Source organism: Battus philenor, unplaced genomic scaffold (assembly GCF_028537555.1).
Source record: "Battus philenor isolate CCGP_79_NKW_IND1 unplaced genomic scaffold, ilBatPhil1.0.hap1 SCAF_16, whole genome shotgun sequence".
Taxonomy (NCBI): Eukaryota; Metazoa; Arthropoda; class Insecta; order Lepidoptera; family Papilionidae; genus Battus; species Battus philenor.
In genome coordinates this window covers 3,238,577-3,259,534 of record NW_027181678.1, presented here as the reverse complement: position 1 = coordinate 3,259,534, position 20,958 = coordinate 3,238,577, and the positions used below count along the sequence as shown (strand labels likewise).

The window sequence follows — 20,958 nt, the reverse complement described above, 5'->3', positions numbered from 1 at the left end:
AATTGGTTAAGGCAATACTTCTGTCCTGACTGCTAGTTGATTATAAAAACATAATACGAGTACTTTTATATAAAATACCAGATTGAACTTTTTTTTTGTAATAGCAATGAGGAAATAACATTATTTATTTATGTTAGAATGACAATGTGCTCAAGTGTCTGATGCAGGGTTAACTGATGCATCCGAGCCCGCGGCATGGTATTATGCGGGGATATTAATCTGCTTGCAAACAGCTGTCTCCGAAGAGAAATGATGTGCACGCATTATTTTAACTTTTACCGTTATGTGTTGTATATTTGATACCTGACAGTTTCTATTGTTTTTAATTGAAAGTTGTTTAATGGTGGATAACGTCAACCATTCTTTGTTATTTTTAATCAGCATCATATCACCCCATGGATGACAACTGTAAGGCCTTGCGCAGCCTGCATCCAGCGACTTCCCGGGTCTTTAATTATAACGTATTTCCAACTAGTGGGAGATCTATCCACTCCGTGTCTACCGACTCGTCTTTCTGTATGTGACATCCATCTATGTACAGATTCATCACGATATATCTGAAACCTTAAGACCTAGATGCTAGAAACTTGGAGGGAATATTTCTTTTGACGAGTACAGGTCAACTAAGAACGGATTTTATGAAATTACATCCGCAAGGATGTTGAAGCGGCATTCATTAAGAAGTGCGTATTTTTAACTAAAGGTCTCAAAGGTTAAAAAGCTCACCCAGAAAAAGTTTTTTAATGTTCAATTACTAAGATTATTATTACAAATAGTTTTTTATGAAATTGTAAGGATTGTGATGTGCGTCTTAGATCAGGTCCAGGCATCTCGTCGACTAGTAAATAAGATCACATTGGTTTCTGAATTAATAATATCTTTTCGTTACTCTTAACAAAGGATTTAAAGTAGAATTTTAAAATCTAACAAAACGCGGATCCCTTAACATTTTTGTCAGTTATAGCAATTAGTAGTCATAAAGATATGGCACTATTTTCGTTCACTTGGTTTCTTAAATTACAGTTAAAACCCGTTTGCCCTAGTTAAAACTATTTCTACTCATTGGCTTTGTTAAAATATATTTACATATATATACATGTACGTAATGTATGTATATGTGAAAGGAGGCTAAATATTATGTTACATTTGCTGTCTTTTTTATTTTTTTAGTGAAAGACTTTTTAATTTATTAATTATATAAATAAAGACATATAGGTGTATACATATACACACCGATTTCCAATGATTATGTTTCATGTGATCGCTTTGAAATATTCATCATTATTTTATTTTTATATTAGTAAAGCAACAAGTCAATCAATATTTCTAACAAGAAAATCTGCGGGGACAGATGATAAACAATAATTAATTTAACATCTAGTAATCCAAAATTTGAAAACGACTTTTATATTATCATTACGTTGTTTAATATATCTGATTTTTTTATACATTAATTCCCAGCAAATAATTTATACATTTATATCTTCAATGCTTTTACATTTAAAGTCAATCATTCTGTACATTGTTTATTTGTTGGTGCAAGATTCGAATGCGTCAAGTAGCAGACTGTCGCATAAACGGCACGCTGGCATAACTTATTTCTTTTCGCTTGTGGAGATTAGATAATCGGCGCGACCCACGAGCGGATGGCGTCTCAATGCAAGAGATTTATGATGGCGCCGAACACGTGCGCGTTTTCGCCGCTGCACGTTTCGAATTTCAAACTTCGAGTGTTTAGTGCATACATCGACATTCATATGAAATATTCCATTTTATCTTTGCTGTATATGGTACGGTTTTACTAAATGTTACAGAAAATAGTGTATCTTATGTATTCTTAAAATATTTTTTAGTTATTTATTAAATACACTTTGTAGTTAGTCATTAGGTGGTGACAGCTCTACTCGGGTAAAGCGGTGTACTACGTGCGAATGTCATCGTACAACTGAAATGTATCTGTCCATCTTCTGTTTTATTTTTAAGTTCACGGATCCTTCAAGATGAAACTGTAAAAGCCCCCAGGTCAACTTCAACCGAAACCAAGCAAACACTAGGTGGAACGACAATATAGTATAGATCGCTGGATGCGGACAAGACCGCTAATTACGGTGATCACTGGGGGTGGCCAATGCCTTGTAGTAGGCGTCTATCAGTTGATATGATGTTTAAGATGTACATCTTCGGTTAAATTACAGGTACAAAAATAAAAGGTTATTTTTAAATTGAATCGGAATTTATCAATACATTCGATTTTAAAATTTTTTTTTTTAAACTGACGACAAAGTAAGATTTTTTTAATTTCCTACGAGTAATTGCTTTTCACCGACGTGGGCAGTGCACATATACGGATTTGTTTTGCTCAAATATTCTAAATATCAAGCAAAGATTTATTTATCGCACTTTTAAAAGGTACAATGGCCTATCAAACATCGATATTAAGAAAATATATGGCCGGCCGCAATTCGTTTAGACAAAAATTATTGTTTACTATCTTTCTTTGCAAAGATTATTATCAGAAGTTATTGGCATGTTGCATTCCAGTAGAAAAATAAATTAATGTTACATATTTAAGAGTGGGTGATTGGAAATAGGTGTAAAAGCTTTTTGCTGACAAATGATCAGTACATTCGCCCTTTTAAAACGTTTACAAATTAACTAATCATTCTGTATTAATCCCGGTTTAATGCAGCACAAACATAAATTATTTATCTTCTTAATGTTATGTTAACATTAGGAAAAAAACGCTGATGTTTTAATTGACATTTAAATTATAATACGTTTGATAACTCGTAAATTATTTTCATACGTAGATAAATGTTTTTTTTTATCAAATAACACGCAAGTCATCCTACAAAAACATTAAACTTTTTACAATAAAATATGTGTTATGTAAATTTTGTTATGATTATTTTGGCGTATCTGTTAGTTTATTAGTGTTATATACACTATTTATCATAATTTTATGTTTTTAACTTATTTTTATGGTAATAAAATCTCTAAATAATAATTGTTTAATTACGCAATTGACGTGTTTATACCATTGACAATGTGATATGAAAGTTGTTTGATATCACGAAGTTACGAGAAAAAGAAGTAAAATACGGTAAACTGCGTCGTTCTCTCCAAACAAATATTTTTAATTTAACGAGCAGTGATAGACCAGTGGTAGAAGACCTGCGATCGTAGGTTTGATTCTCGGTATATTTGGGCATATATAGAATTGCCACTACTCACATACGTTTGCGTACCATAACACAACACTGCGATCGCCAACCTGCCTGCCAAGTGTGGCGATTAAGGTTAATACCCTCATAAATAAATTTGGGTAAGGCCTGTGAGCTGAAACGTCGAATATCATTTTTCTTACCTCTAATAGTTTAAAAAAATGTATTTCATTGTCGTAGATATTTTATAAAATTTTGGTCGACACACATATTAATGTAAAAGAAAAAATTCCGTAAACAGTATATGTACTTGTAAATGAGTTGTAATTTAAATTTAACCTTGTTTTTTTTCCATCACCCGTCACAATTAGAATATTTTACGTAGGGAAACTATGTTGTTTATATACGAGCATCATTTGCAATTTTACGAATTGCTTAAGAGTCCGTTACCTTATTCAAGGTTAATTATTATATGCATTCCCACACAAATACGTAGAACTATGGAATGACAGACGTGAAACATAACTACTAAAGTAACTAGCTCAAATTTAGCCATTACGTATATCACATTATAACGCTTAATGTCCGTATGATGCATATAATGCGCTGTAATTTAAACTAGCGTTTTGTGCCAAAGACAATTTTTTTTTTTATTTTCTTAAGAATTTTTTTCTTTTGTTAAACATGGAGATAAGAATACGCTCATTGCAAAGTATAGGCTACGTTTGCCAGGCGTGTCGGCGATCGCAGTTTAATGTTTTGATATGTAGAGAGCGCTTTATATCTCATTATAACTTCATTTTTAAATGTTATAAGCAGTACTCCGAAACTTCGTCCGTGTGGAATTTAAAAAACAAAAAACATTGTACGTTTAGTTTTTTTTCGATTTAATTTTAATTATGTAATCCGAACGCGGATTTCACAACATACGTAAATAAATTCTTGTCACTCGCAACTTGAAACTTCATTATTCGTTCGCTCTTTTCGTTTTAATTTAATTCAGCATGAAATGTCACGGCAATATATGAAATTCATTGGAATGATAGTAGCGGTATCTCCCGAATATTGGTCATACCAAATTTGAATTCTTCTTGGGCTGATGCAAAGCTACTAAAAATTAAGATTTTTTAAAGGACACAGACAAATATTCATTTTTATATATATAGAATACCGGAATTGGTTTACCGATAAAAACCTTAAATCTGACAAAAATTGATTAACCATTGGATTCTAGAAAGTATCTTCACTATGCCTTTAAGAACAGATAAAACTCATCAGTATAATTGTTAAACTTGAATTCAAGTTTTATTTTTCATTTTATTTTTAAAATATACTTATTTTAATGTATACATTTCTTACTTACTTGCTGTTGTAAATCATTAATATTGTGAATGTTGTGTACTACTTAAATAAGCAGGTGTAACAGAATTAATAAAATTCATTTTAAAGATCAAACAGATCTCGAAATGGAAAACAGTATATATAATATTTCCATGGAACTAAAGGTGACTTCTGGTGGCTAAAAGAAATACTCTTTGAACAATCAATAACCAACAGAAGCAAAAAGTAAAACCTTTAATATATGACTCGTTTCTATATTCGTCTGGATGCCAAACATGGGCATTTACATACAAACTCCTTAATAAGGTTAAAACTTGCCAACGATCTAAGGGTAGAAACATGATCGAATAATCAAAATTGGAGAAGAAATTAGCGCAGAACTTCAGGATTGCTTTTCTAAATGAAGAAATTGAAGAATCGTTTAAAAATTTGACCAGTAATATTTTTACATTTCCTGTAGTCAATCATTCGTGCAATGATTTTGAGTACCGCCTACGCGAAGCCGTCTGCGGAGAGACGACGAGTCAATAATATTAGCCGGCCAATTAACGCGAAACGTGTTCGTTTTGGCAGCTGCCAGCCACATAGTTGGCGAACTAGCGCCGGCACCTTGACGCGTCGTGATTTACACTGGTTATATGCGCAAGCGAATTTTTGAAATTATTCTGTACGTCGCATGTGTTGCAATATTACATTAACATAGTGAAACGTATATATGTTATAGTTAAAACTAATATTTTAAGACTATTTTTTACTGAATACCTTTGTTTATGATTGGAAAGAAATTAATTCTAAAAATAGTGATAATGTAATCTAAATCAGAATTATGACTTTCAAGAATTTAGAGAGTATATATTGAGAGGACGGTGGCCAATTTAGATCGACTTTGTCGGACTTGACTTACTCCAAGACTACAGAACACTATATAGAAAACTAGAAATACATAGTCAAAACTAAAATTTACCACTGCTACATTTAATTTTCAGTTAAAAATGGTTGTCACTCTAAGCTTTAGTTAAAACTAGCACTAAGAAAGCTAGCTAAGTTGGGTTTATGAAGAAGATACAAATTCAAAATATTTACCTTTAAAAATATCTAGGGCACATATTTATATCTAGTAAAATTAATAATTTTACACTAAAGGAGAGTTTATAACGAAGTTTATTAAATAAAAATTAGATGTAAAAGTCCTATTATAGTTTTAAGGATTTTTTAAGTGATAATAAAGCTTACAATGAATTGATCTATTGATCTATTAAAGATGTTGTAAAAGTAACCACAAGAAAAAGTCAACCGTTTGAGCTTTTTGCGGACTCCTAGATCAGGGAGCTTTTGTAACTATCGCTGCTTTAAAGCATGCCGTTATAGGAAGACTGCAATCTGGTTATAGTTTCTACCAAATTGGGCTTTTTTGGCATTCTTATAGGTACACAAATGGTGACTTGTTAATGATCTCATGTGGATAATAATCTTTATAAATTTAATAAAATAAATGAAATCTCTGTAACGGCCCGACCAGGAGTTCCAGAGGGAGCCGTGGAGCTGTTATTAAAGATGCTCATGGTAAGTATCCTCAGCGCCCTCAAACTTCCTATCGCGGAAACTTTTCACGCCTCTATACAAAATAGTGACTGTCATAGACCAAAAAACTACACACACACATCTCGATACCAAACAATGATTTAGGTCGGATTATGCAAGCTACATAACATGTAAAACTGATGTTCTTAAATAAGACCAACGGAGCGGCAAACATGGGACTATAAGGGTTGTTAATTTATGAACCATTGACTCATAATAGGCCAAAATAAGGGACCGAAAGAATTGTGATCGAATAAGAATCAATGGCGTTAAACTTGCAGACGCTTTAAAAGTTACTCTTCACTTGCACAAAGTTGTTAAATTAGATTAAGATAAAATCGAAAGCAAGGAAGAACTTAACAAGGTTGTAGACGCGGATGCAGATCGTTTCTGACAGGTTTTATTGGAATTCTTCGTAATATACGGAAAATTATGATAATGAGACATATTTGAACCAGACATCTAATTAATAGGTGTTAAACAAATCAAGTATAATGGAAGTATAAGGGCGGTTCAGTATTAGCAATGTCATGTTGCACAACATTCGCATTTTAATAAATCAGAATTCTATTTACATATCTTTATGAATATCGATTATTATACGACAATATGATTGATGGATATTTTAATAACTGAATAAATTGCATATTTGATACATACAAATTTATCGTTTCATACAACTGAATTAAAGTCTATTTTGGCATAGCGAATTTCTGTTTTTGCATCGATCGTTGCACAAATATAATAGCAAGAGGATTACGTATCAAGGTTAATTGTGATATAAGTACGTTTTATGAAAATAATGTAATATGACTTAGAACTGATATTTAATGAAATATTTTTAAACCAAGTGTTATTACTTTAACTGTTTATATAATAGTTGATGCAATTTTAGGTATATACATCGCGAAGACATAGTCAAGTCTTCCATGTCACTATTAAGTTAGTCTTATATTAAGTATATTGTTTTTTTTTTTTAAATAATATATGAGTATATTTTTTTCACTGCGATTGATTTGCTTGATTGTTTTTAAGCTTACTTGCTGTCGGTTAATATATGGTATAACCAACCTTGTCGAGAAATCAATTATTTTAGTAATTATAAGTAACGTAATTATATCACATAGTAAAATTAATTATTGATTACCATATGTCCCTGCAAATTGTACTGCCATTAATTGGCCGAGCGCATTCTAATAGAAAAGATATTGTAGTATTTTTCAGTAATCACTTTATGCAAGGTGATTAGTTATACGTGCAAGAGTTTAAAACAATTCTGGCAAATGAGATATACATTCGCTCTTTTAAAGCTTTTATACCTAACCTTCTTGTATGACGTATATGTACGTTTAAAATCAATTTCTATTTTTCGCACGACTTTTCTCAGTAGTGAATATTTATTCTGATCAGTAAAGATTTTGCCGATGAATTGATTTTTCACTCAAATTATCCGTTTATCTATTTCTCTGAAGTATAGTCCGAGATTACTTCACATAACGTGTGAAATCTTTGACGGTTCCCAAAATGTAACACTGGTATACTGGTATACGTCAATGCTACAAGTCGCCATTACCATTACTTTACTTCAATTAAACTTGTTGTCAAATATGTGTTACCTATATATATATATATATATATATATATATATATATTTGAGATTTCCACCTATGATGATGAAAGGAATTTCAAAACTGACTGAACCGGTCAGCAAAGAAAGGATTTTACGAAATTCCACCGGCAAAGGGGGTTAAGAGGAGTTAATTAATTTTGCGAAGTGTGCGGAAGACAATACAGTGGAGACGGTCAACATTTTTCAAAGTAACTTTTTACAGCGTAACGAAAACGGTGAATAAAATAAAGATTGGCAATGTATTGCTCTCTATTAGACAAATATTGTGATAAGAGATTGCCATAGACACGATGCGTTGTTTCAGCCTACTAACGTAACGCTGCAAGGTGTAAGCCTCGCCTAAAGATATCTATTGAGAGATATACCATAATCGCCATGCCTGGCAGGCGGGTTGGCGATCGCAGTGTGGTGCTATGGCACGCTGAGGATGCTGCTGCCCATCGTCTGGACACTTGCTGTGAGCAGTGGCAATCTTATATAATTAATGCATAAAGTGTCTCAGACTTTACTACTGGGTTACCAGCACTCATGATAAGTAATAAATTAAAATATATCAACACGATAAAACAAAGTCAGTATTCTAGAATCTTCTCTAAATAGTTATTTTAATTTATGAATACATTAATAAAAACCAGGATATGCAAAGTAATGTTATCACCCAAAGCTTTGGTTCTAATAATTCAAAGAGACCTATTTAGCTTTCGTGTAAAGTGCTATACTGCTATAAGATTTACTGTTAGAAATATCGCTATTTTTGTGCAGATTGTCAAAAGCTATGTGTGGTGCTATGGCACGCTAAGGATGCTGCTACCCATCCTCTGGACTATTATTGTGAGCACTAGTAATCCTATGTAATTAATGCACATAGTGTGAATTATGAGACTGTATCCCGGAAATCGAATCTGCGATCTACGATCGCAAGTCTAAGCCAGAAGGCTTGGTAGAAACCAACAGTCATATATTATTTGGTTTCTGTTTGATTATTTCATGTAATTCAGACCGAAAGTAAAGTAGTGATTTGTTTTATCGTATAATGTGAAAATAATGACTTCAACGAAAGTCAATTATGGAGTATCTAGATGTCACACGCTCACGTCAACCTAGGCTACAGCAATTCACTCAACGTACAACTTTCTTAGGGTTTCCACGATTAAAATAATTTGTCGTTGAGAGTGGAATACGATTTTATCTTTTCATAGATAAAAATATAAGGAAAATGCGCTTACAATATTTCTTATTCAGTAATTTTAATTTCTCTTTTCATATATATTACGGTTACTAGAAATTTAAAATTTTTACATCATATGTTAATGAAATTAATATGGAAATGGTAAGTGTTGAAAATCAAACTCTTGTGTATTATATTTACGTTCACGACTTTTGATATATAAATAAGAGAAATATATGTCTCATTAGGTAATTTTTTAAGCAATGGGTCCTTGAAACATCACGATTTGAAGGTTTTAGTCAGTGTTTCCCAATGTGGGGCTCACACCCTATAGGTGAGCAATTTATTGTTAAGGGGGTCAATTTGAAATGGTTTAGATACTTGTTTAGCTCTTTTGCTTTAATCTAAGATTTATGGTTGTATATTACATAGATTTATCTGGCCTTTTGAAAAAAAAAACTAAACAGCAAAATTAAATTTCAAAAAGCATCTTATGTGTTAATAACATTGATTAATATTTATCGCTGATAATCATTGAATTTTGATGTACAGACAAAGATGAATATTTAGTCACTTCTGCACATACAACAGATTGCACCGCCCGCCAGCCCGCTGCTAAATGCGTATGCGGCAAACAATGCGAATCACACAACCGCCACCGCCAAATCACTCAACACGTGTTTCACCCCTCCACGGGGCATCTTCAGGAATTATGTTACAACGATTTGTGTCAAACACAGAGTCTTTATTACATCTTTATACGAGAGAGAGAAATATAATCTTTGTTATTAAATAGAGATATATCTCAAATTATTTTTATAATATCCCGAATAATACATGATGAATACTTATAGGTGTAAAGATTCAAAACGTTGAATTAATAGCTTATTTGCTGCTAATTAATGTACAGTACAACCCTATCCAAAAATCCATGGGTCCAAAAATATAATGTTATGATAATGTAGTATTAAAATCAATTATTGTTAATTAATCAATTATTATACAGGGTGATTAGAAATAGGTGTAGAAGCTTTTTGCTAATTGATGATAGCAAATGAGCTATACATTCACCATTTTAAGGCTTTCACACCTGTTACTAATCACCGTCAAACCGTCTTTTTTAAAAGCTTGTCGAATAATCTTCACAAATTTAAAAGGACGCCTTAATATACTTTAATAATTAAACTAAGCAATAACAAAGTGCATCCAGTAAAGACGAAAGGTGTGTACAGTGCACATACATCGCACGTTTCCTTAGGATCCACCTTGATCTTTTATCTGTACGAAATCGAGCCCAGTAAATCGCGGACCGCAAACCATTGTTGCCGCACACTTATATGGGAGCGCACCAAAATAAATCACGAACAAAACCATATCGGAGCGATCGTAGACTATCTCGGCCGATCGGCCAAAGCATCGATGTTGCGGATACGGCGGTATTACGCTTTTGAATTAGCATTACATCTACCCCTGATATCGTACGGAGCCGCGCCATGCCTCATAATTCAGAGTTGCATTATTTTAATTTCTGTCGTGCGTCGCCATCTCTGGGACAGTCGGAATCTCGGCGAAGTCGTGCGAGATCTCGTATCTCGATAAAATTAGATGCACAATCTTCACATCTCCGTCGGGGCAGAACGCCGATCGCGGATCGAGCGGTATTTTTTACGCCTCTGTTTACATCGCCCCTTACAACACAAAACATAATAACATCGCGTCCATTATTATCGCATTAATAATGTGAACATTTTTTGTTACAGGTGGCTCGGCGACCTGAATGATCTTCGCATCGAGAGCTCCACCCATTAAACGTAAGTCGACAATAATGTTGCTGCCGAGAAATCTTTCGTAATCGGAACAATGTTGATACAGATGCTCCGGGTCATTGATTCATTACTGAAATCAACAACTTTTGATTTATCTTTACATTTGATAGTTAATTACGTTATAATTTACGAAACGTAGAGATACGTTATCGCGCACAGGAAATGAATCGTCTCGACCCGAATTAGATACAGCTATGTATACGTGTGCATGCAGGCTCTGATTCTGAAAAACTTATTTCTAAAAGTAGAGGTATATTCGTCTTATTTACAATTTATTGTAAATCATAGTGTCTCTAAAAGTAAAATAAAATAAATGGCTTGTATCCAAGAGTCTTGATTAAGTTAAATCTTTCTATAGACAATATACGCTTTTAATGTAGGATCCCTGAAAATTATTAGAAAGCTTCCATTAATTGTTTTCCATACTATAAACGACTTCATAGAAGATAGCGCGCACACCTTAGAAATGATATGTTCGCCTTAATGCTACTTCAATGTCTATTAACCCTTAGCGAACGAATATTGCCATACTCGCGATATTGCATATATTCTAAAAAAAAAATCGAATGCTGCATATATGGCGGTTCGCTAGGGCAGCGAGAAAATGTGTATAAACCACATTTTCTCGCTCTGGAAATAAAGCAATTAATTTCTTAAAAACCCGTCGACCAACTTGGTCATCGTTCTAGAAAAATGCACTCGTTCCTTAAAGGACTATGTTTTTGTTTTATAATAATATAGCCCCAATGAGTTTCTTTCGCTTTTCTCAGGCCTGAGACATTTTATCTAAACAGGTGTCAGACTCAACGTGACCCCAACAAGAACTTTTTTTTTTTGGTTTCGGGGGGAAAATCTTCCGGACGTTCAAGATGCCTCGCCTCTGGGGGGAGGACAGGGGTAGGTGGGATTCCTACCCACTAAAACCCACCTGGTGATCGCCCTCTGCGCTATACGGGGGACTGCGGTATCTCCCGGCCAGGAACCGCCACGCGGTCTGACCTCGACAAGATCTATCGTATGTTGAATGAAGAATTTTCGAATTATAATTTATTCATCGATGTCATCGTTCAATAAAACTATTATTCAATTACACACGGCTTGATATCCGATTGTCACTTGACCGGACCCAACCACGGGTCAGATTCTAGCCCCAATAACGATATCGGGAATCTATTGGTGCGGCCGATATTGCGAGATATTGAATAATAATTGGTGCACACGAATCTCGACGTCACGAGTGTGATGGTATCGGTCGAGCGTGCGGCATCCATCAGCTGCGGAGCTTTATCCGGGTCTATCCGGATAAACCATTGTCTTAGCGGACGATTGTATCAGCAAAATTTGCTCGCCTCCGAACGGGCCGTCTGTCTCCCGCCGCAAATGAGCCGGGTAATGGGCGACGGAGCATAAAAGGAGCGTGTTTCTGCTAAACTTTTGCTTAGTCATTAATATACCGTGGGAGCATAACCTTCTCGTGAGATAAATAGAAAACATCGTGTCTCGGTATCGGCCACGATTTTTATGCTTTACCGCGACATCGAATTCTGATTGCGTCGTCATTATAATTGTCGCATTTAATTGTAATGATATGCTTCTGTCGTTCGTCAACAATCCTAACTTTCTTACAATTATTGTAACATTTTCGTTAACACGTACAACACCTACATGCATTTACAAAAAAGAAAACGATATTTGCGAATTCGGTTTTCTTAAATTACTACTATTAATACAGGCCGCTTTCAATCGGTAATGTTAGATTACCGATAATTAATTTATGGGATTGGGCTAAGTCCAGCTGTGGACCTCTTACGATTTAAATGACAATGTAAATATATATTAGTCTTCAAGTCAGCAAGTTAATTAACGAATTGTATATAAATATTGATTTCACGTGGTAAATGTTATATGGTTCACATGAAATCGAGTTCCCAAATGAACTATAAGGTTAAAGTTATTTCATAGGAAAATTAAACATGCCAGATATTAGATTATCTAGTACAATGAACGTAATAGACAGTAAATTGTCTGGCAGTGGACAAAGTGCAAGCATTTAAACGCGGCCAGTTGATTGCGGGCTCACTTAATAGCATTAACGTCATTGTCTAGCGCTCGTTAATAAGTCTTCAGAGTGTACCGGGGCATAATGGCCGGGCCTGTACCCGACGGGGTCACGAATTCATTCCCTTATGCAGATACCGAGCAGCGCATATGCTCTTAAACAATATCACCGTTCTAGACATTCGGAACACTCTTATACTTACATTATACATTTTATTTAAATATATATCTTTGTCTGTCATAACTGTCTAGATTCAAACGATAATAATAAACAATTATATATTCAACACACTTTTTTACTCCTCGACACTCTTATTAAATGAGAAAAGTAGTAGCTTTGTAAGTCGATTTATTATTTTAAAAAACATGTTTAAAAACAATTAGTAATTATTCAGTTGAAATATATTAACAAAATACTGTTGTTACTGTTTCTTATTTTATTATATTCGATAATCTTTAAAGATAGGGGAAAAAAAAATATTTATTTGAATTTATTATAGATGATCACTTTTATCGTATTGAAAAAGCGCAGATGGCCCTAAGTCTAAACCTCGTTTGTAAGTAGCAAAGCTGAAAAGCTCCTTCTACAGCCTGCGATTCGGACATTACATACTATTATTACCGAATCAAGACGTTAACCTTATTTCATAAACCAACACAACATAAGACAAACATGACAATAATATTTTTTTTGTTAGCGAAAAGTGAGCTTAAATAAGTGAGCCAATTTCAAGTTGTAAAACATGCCGTTTAGTCTGTTGTTCACAACGCATTTGTATTTTTTTTAATCCAAACTTGACATTAGAATATAAAGCTAAGTTTAGTTTAGTTTAAAAATTTCCAAGGTATATATTTTAATACATGTAAACAATTTTAAAAGAATTGACTCCAATGTAAATACAAATTCTTTTATCAAAAAATGTCACATAGTTTTTTGCATGTTGATTAAACAAATGATGACAATATCTGCCAATCTCTTTTGCTTTATAAAAAAAAAAACATGAATAAATTTAACACGATAATTGTAATCCATATAAACATAACGAAAGGCAGTTATACTGGAAGCAATAATGTTAAACACTAAGCTTAACCGGTAAATATATAGGTTGATTGGATGTCCTTATTTGTCATCAAAAAGTTTTAAAGATTTACACGCACTTCCAATATTTGTTTTTTCGTAAAATGATCATTTGATTTTTTTACTTTTTCTATTGGCACGTGGCAGACCAATAACTTTTACCAAGTACAATCTGCAAGGACAAATAGTAAACAGTATATAATTTTGATACTTGAACGCTTTTTATTACTATATTATCATACTTTATTTTTAATTTTTGAAACTATAGCTTTTTTGGACATACACCCTGTCCATATTAACAATAAATGAGCTATATATGCATTTAAAGCTTATACTCCTATAACCAATCATCCTGTGGAAGCAAATTAAAAAAATGTAGCATAGAGTATTCGTGCAACAAATATTGAGTTCCGTTAACTAGTCGTATGCTCGGTACAAAGACACGGGTTTATTACACTGCTATAATTTTACGATGTTTTTACGTCGGAATTTGTTTAACTCTGACCACTGTCATTATTTTAAATTGATGTTCGGGGAATCCCGTTTCGGCTGTCATGTGAGGTTTTTTAATTTTTTTTTCTAATCTCTAAATTTTTTTTTTTAATGTCGACCTGATTTTTATTTTATACAAATTGAAAGGTTATAAACGATTTGATTACTATGATGAAATGTAATCAATTTTAAATCATCAATGTTACTAAAATGTATGTAATTTAAAGACGTTAAAGGTAAGTGTAGTTTCATTAAAGTTATTACTTCCAGTGATTACCTAACAACAATAAAATTTCAATAATATAGCGATTAATGTAACAAATGTATACACATTTTAATTAGTAATTTTGGAAATTAAATTATATGTTGTGCGTCATTCCTTAAAAGACAGCTGTGGGTGTGTTGCCGCGCGGTCGCGTGCGTTCATCAATTAGTTATGATTAGCGAGCCACCGAGTTCATGTCCCTTTGATGTGAGATCAACCGCTGAATGGTACACGGATTTGTTCTACGATTAGCTCTACATCAATTTAGTAGTCCGGAAGTATGGGTGTGGCAATTTGTTCATTTAATTTTTATTTAATAGAGACAAAACTTTTGCTTTAGTTCATCATTTATATACATAAACATATATAAAGGATGATCTATAATCATTAGATGTAAAAGCTTTAAGAGTGAACGTATAGCTCTTTTTCCAGCAAACACTTTGAAGCTTTTAGAACTGTTTCCAATTGCGCAATACAAAGCGATCGCTCTGAAATATGTAACATTAATTTTTGCTAAGAAAGAGACTAATATATAGCTACTTCCTCTATGCAGCAGTAGTTGTGCAATGAAGTGAACCGCCCGCCAGCCTGCTGATAAATGGGCGTGCGGTAAACAATGCGAAACACAACTATTACTGTTAATCTACTCAACACGTGTTTCACCCCTCCACGGGGCATCCTCAGGATGTTAGACCGACCAGTGCCAAAAATCGTGTGAGGCTCACTGGCGAGCGAGATGCACTTCATTGCACGACTACTGTTGCATAACGGAAGTAGCTATATATTAGTCCCTTTCTTAGTTAGCATGGTCTTCGGGTTAGTTAGTATGGGTAACGCCTGAATCTATTAGATATTAAATTTTTAATTGGATCCGAAGTTTGCAAGGATAGATTGTAAACAATAATTCATGTTAATATGTAGTAATCCGTATTTTAGAAACGCTTGTTTTAAAGTTATTACGTTATTTATTATTTCTGTGATCGTCTAGGGTGCACGCTCTCTATTCAAAAATCAGCGTATACTTAAACTGACATCCCTTTAAAGCTTTTACACATCACGCTGTTCATTGGGTAACTTTCTATGGATAACGAAATCTTGAACAGTCACTGTAGAACTTCGACTTGTGTTTTTTTCAGAATTATATAGTTTTAAATTCAGTATAAAGTCAGTACTTCTTTAAGTCTTAACATGGCACGTAAAATAAGAAATTACTCTATTCCTCCGTGTTTTCTGACAATAAACCCCAGACAAGTTAAATTTGGCTTCACAAAGTAGTTCTCTCGATCATAAAATCGAGCAAGCCAACGATTCCTCAAGAGAATCGTAATGGTGTCCGTTCAAAGTAAACCTGGCGTTATACAGTAATGCCTGAAATAAAAAGTAGTGGTGAAACTAAAATATCAAGCTTTGACGCCGTCTGCCTTCTGTAGGACAGTCCACAGTTGGACAAAATTAATCCTCATAGTTTTAAACATATTGTTGGTATAAAAAAGAAATTCCACCAAAATTTAAATACAATAATATTGTACGGTCTTCTTTTATTAACAGCTCTAAAACTTTTTAACACCCGCAGTTAAATCAAACAACAATATCTAAGATATGTTATAATGCTCCACTAAACTAGACGGTTATGGGATTTATTTTCTCTCTTCATTTTTTGTTACTTTTGTATCGGAAATGGTTTAAGTTGCCAAAATTACTGTCAGAGACATCTTGTTTATATATTAAAACAGCTATAAATAAACGGATGCTTTATGAGAGGAATAAATAAAGTAAGGATAATATCTGAAGTGGCATTGGGCAGGGCACATTACTACCGATGTCTCTGTTGTTCTCGTTTGGCGACCAAGAGCTGGCAGACGTGGCACGAGTAGGCCCCCAACTAGGTAGGCCGATGATATAATTAAATATCTAATGGATTCAGGCGTTATTTTGCGGTAGTCCATCCTAAGTAAGAAAAGGACCAATATATAGCTGCTTCCGCCATGCAGTAGTCGTGCAATAAATGCACGGCTCGCCAGCCTGCTGGTAAATGCGCATGCGGCAAATAATGCGAATCACACAACTACCACCGCTTAATCACTCGACACGTGTTTCACCCTTCCACGGGGCATCCTCAAGAGTAATGTTACACCGATTAGTGCCAAACACAGAGACTACTAATACTACGACCACAACGACTACTGCTGCATGGCAGAAGTAGCTAAATATTGGTCCTTTTCTTACTTAGATATAAAATTAAATCGCGGAAAGTGGCCGGATGCGGGTAGCGCATGACTAGTTAAGGTAGCGATCTTTGGGAGAAGCCTATACCTTGCCGTGAGTGGCTATCGGCTGAAATGAAGAAGAATATGATAATATGAAGTAAGTAATAAAAAACAGTTTAAATGACCGAAATTATTGTTATTGATAACTAGTTACCTGTGCACGCTTATCTTTAAAAAAACTAAAATGACTATACATAAATGGATGTTTTGAGAAACATTCAATAATAACTAACCAATAATTATTACATTAACTACAATATGTAAATTGTTTATGCAGTCCGGACAGTGTGTTTTTAATTGGTTCACAGCTCTGAATATAAACTAATATAAAATGACTAAATTTCATAATAAAAACTTGTGTAATCTATAGCAAATAGTGAACACAACATATTGTAAATACCTTACAAGAGAGGGTAAAGGATTCAAGTTGAAATTATTGAAAGCGTCTCAGACGGACGATGGCTCGATGGCTCGCCTCATTAAAACGCTTCTAGGAAGCGAGCCGATATTATTTATTACCGAGACAACATTCGCAAGCGCCTGTGCACGTTTGTTATTACACGCGTCGATAAAAGGAGTCGATGGTATATTTCTTAATTGCTTATTGCGAGATACGAACACTATCGGCGCGCTATTTCCAACATAATAAGCATTATCATAACAATAACAAGCTAGTAGCTCGGCATTCGATGTGCTCATGTCGCAGCCATGATAACCCTATCGACGTTCTTTAGTCGGATCTCGAACGGGGACTATTCTACACTCATGCGATATTTAACGTTTAATTTTTAAATTATTTCGAACGCTGTATATATAATTTTAAGTGTTTCATCGTGTGATCCGTCTGTGATAAACTTTATGAACGTTAAAGTGACTGGATTGTGAAGCGTAGAGGTAATTGGGGGAGCATTAGTTATATTTGCAATTATCTTTATGATGGTATAAGCCATTGGGCTGTTAGAAAGTTAAACGTGGAATCGTACGCTCGTACGTTATAATGATACCGATTCGTATATTTCGATTGTGATTGATGGCAATCGATTATTTATTTTCGTTCTGTGTAATTAGCCTATTGTTGTCTCGGAGTTTCAATAGCAATTTTATCTATATTTCGTTGTCGGAGAGACCGTTAAGTGTAGATCGATTTATTTTTCGCTTTCGATTGTCCGGAGCGATGCGTCTCAATTTCTTAACAGGTGAAGTCATTTATCATTCCTCGTTTGCTCAAGGACTTCCAGTGATTGTTCCCACACACTCTTCGATACAATGAATACATTCGACGCTGTCAATGAATCGCTTTTAACAGACTTGGTTTTTTTTCTTCGTTGTACGGGCATATGTTAATGAATATTAGATACATGGAATCGTTTAAATACAAAAGAGGAGAGAAAATAAGTCTGGTGCATCAAAGACAAATCTAGTTTTTATTTCCCTTTTTAATCTTACTTGAAGATAAATATTACGTAGAGATTAATACATTTTTTTCTCTTGCAGTAAAAAACAGTAAATGTCCTTTAAAGACCTTACACGTACCTCAACAATCTTGAAGCCATGCGATACCGGAATTTATAATTATCGTTAAAAATAGGACAGATTGTTTTGTTAGGAAAGTAATTTCTTTGGCCTCAGCACACTACCAACTGACGTAAAGAAGATGATAGAAATAAGGTAGTTTTACGTACGATACGCTTAAAGTCAAACTAAACCAAATTTGTATTAATAAAACGGAAGAAAAAAAGACGGTATTCGAAATTTAAATTGCGGGTAGGTGAGCTTTCGTGAGACAGCCAAGAGAAGCAAGGTTTTATATCGGATAAAATTCACAATCTTTACCGTTAAAAGCTATTGTATAAAAAATAAAGTAAGGGATACAGATCTATACCCTTACTTTCTCTTTCATATTATAAATTTCATCCAAAAGAGATAAATAAAAGATCACAATTTAAATTAAACAAATGTAAAATAATGGATACGGTTTGTCGATTTTATATGATTTATATTTTTTTAAATTATAATGTAAAAAATATGAATATTAACATGCCAATAAACCTACAAATATTGTTAATATTTATATTAATGTTTAAGTGTTGTATCAAGTTTTGTGTTGTCCCGTTTTATATTACAATGATAAGAGTTCGTTTAATTAAAACGTGGTATATCTATACACCAATGTTTATTTAATTGAGATAGCCAACGAAAAAGCGTATGAGTGGTTATTTTAATATTAAATAATAGAAAATAAACTGCTTAAATTTGGATACAAGCCTATATATGCAAGTCTCTTCAGTCCATTCTCAAGTATATGCAGTCGGCACGATTTTCGATTTTATGCATCGTGTTGGTCATTGTATACGTCATTTAGTTATTAGCACGTGATTATTTTTAATTCGAGTTCTAATTTTATTTTAAAATACAGTGTAAAATAAATGAAAGTGCGAAAATTTCTATTACCAGCACATCTTTCTTAACTAAAACTTATTTGCCCACAAAAGTGCAACTAAGGGCATATGTAATCGTCATCATCATCATCATCATCATGGCAGACTAAAGAAGCACGCTGCTCGAATCCAGCGACTCGCCACAACTTTGATTATGTCGTCAGCCCACCTAGTGGTCGTCAATCTAGAACCTATTGGCCCCAATGGTGGGTTTAGTGTCTAGTAACATTCTTTACGACATAACGTTGGGAGACACAAATAAATATAATAAAAAGGATTTTTTTAATTTTTTATGATAAATTATTTATATCAGTAAACACCCGTTGAGGAAATAAAAATGTACGTACGCAGGCGAATACGGTATTAATATTAAAAATAACGCTCTTATCGAGAATGTTATTCATTCCGCCGTATCTTGAATTTAATTAAAAACAAAAATTTTGTTTTCTCATTATCACGTGCGTCTTTTTCATAATTCACGTAAATACGATAGGTACATCTAAGAATCGATATGTTTTAATAAACTCTAGATAAAGATGTTTTAATACGGACCGACACTTTGTAGTTACAGTACCCGGCGATAAATATTGCACATCGGCTTTTGGAACGAGACAGGCGGCTAATTTCGGCTTCGTAGAGCACTATCTCTGTCCCTCACTACCTATGTGTCGTTTTGTCAGTCGTATTTAGAGATAACGCTCCACAAAGCCGAAATTAACCGATTGTCTCTTTCCAAAGGTCGATGTGCAATATTTATTGTCAGGTACTGTAATGCAGCGCTTAAAAATGTTGCATGATTTGTCATGGCGCTTAAATAATTTAAATTTTAAGTTAATTATTTTAAGAGTCTAATATCTAATGATCTACAAAAAAGTTGGTAGTTAATGGTATGTGTCCTTTAAGAAATTGCAGATTATCTTTTATTTAGCTTATATACGGTACGTATACTTTGGTCATTATTGGCACGTCGAAGGGATGTCAACAACTTTTTTAATGTATACATTATCTTTCAAATTATTTATTGCCAGTCTAGATTTCAATTAAAGTTTATTATTAAAAAGTTCAAATGATATCCAGTCTATACAGTAGTCCAATGTTCCGCAACCGGTGTGCCGTAGATCGGATACGGGTGTGCCGCGTTAAAAATGAAGAAATTGCAATTTCACAATTTTTCATTACACATGTTTTGTATTTGAACAGTGGCACGTAACGTTACGCGAAATTCTAGAAAAAGTTTTAGTGTGCCATAGAAGTGAAAAGGTTGAGGAGCACTGCTATATATGAACATCTTTTATTTCGCTCACATACAGTACTGTGGTTATTATTGGCACGTCAAAGAGATGTTAACTTTTTTATTGTATTCAACCTCTTTCAAAAGTTTAAATGTTGTCCAATCAAAATACTCGATTTGCTTTTGGATTCACTTTATTACCAGCATCCTTCTTTTCCTTATCCTTATTTCTGAAGATCGTGACCACTGGATATGGATGAAGGAACGTATTGGCTGCACCGCTTGTTTTCCAATTTCTAATTGAGGAGCGCAGCATTAAATTTAGTGTCAACTGTCGAGTGGTTTTGTGGCAGCTTAGGCGCTTGCCTTCGATTGTTCGTGTCACCATCAGTTGTTTGCGGTTATGTCAGGCTGTCTTG

At 33.9% G+C, this 20,958-nt stretch overlaps 1 protein-coding gene across 2 annotated transcripts in view; it reads left to right on the top strand.

Annotated features, from left to right (window-relative positions):
- The window catches only part of Ntan1 (N-terminal amidohydrolase 1), a 60,260-nt gene that overhangs the window by 30,907 nt on the left and 8,395 nt on the right, over positions 1–20,958 (top strand). The window contains exon 3 of one of the 2 annotated variants that reach the window (XM_068762419.1): positions 10,645–10,695. The gene's annotated coding sequence lies outside the window, so the exon portion shown is untranslated. Of the gene's footprint in view, positions 1–10,644; positions 10,696–17,609; positions 17,765–20,958 lie in introns of those variants that run through there. The other variant, XM_068762420.1, reaches the window with a different exon arrangement.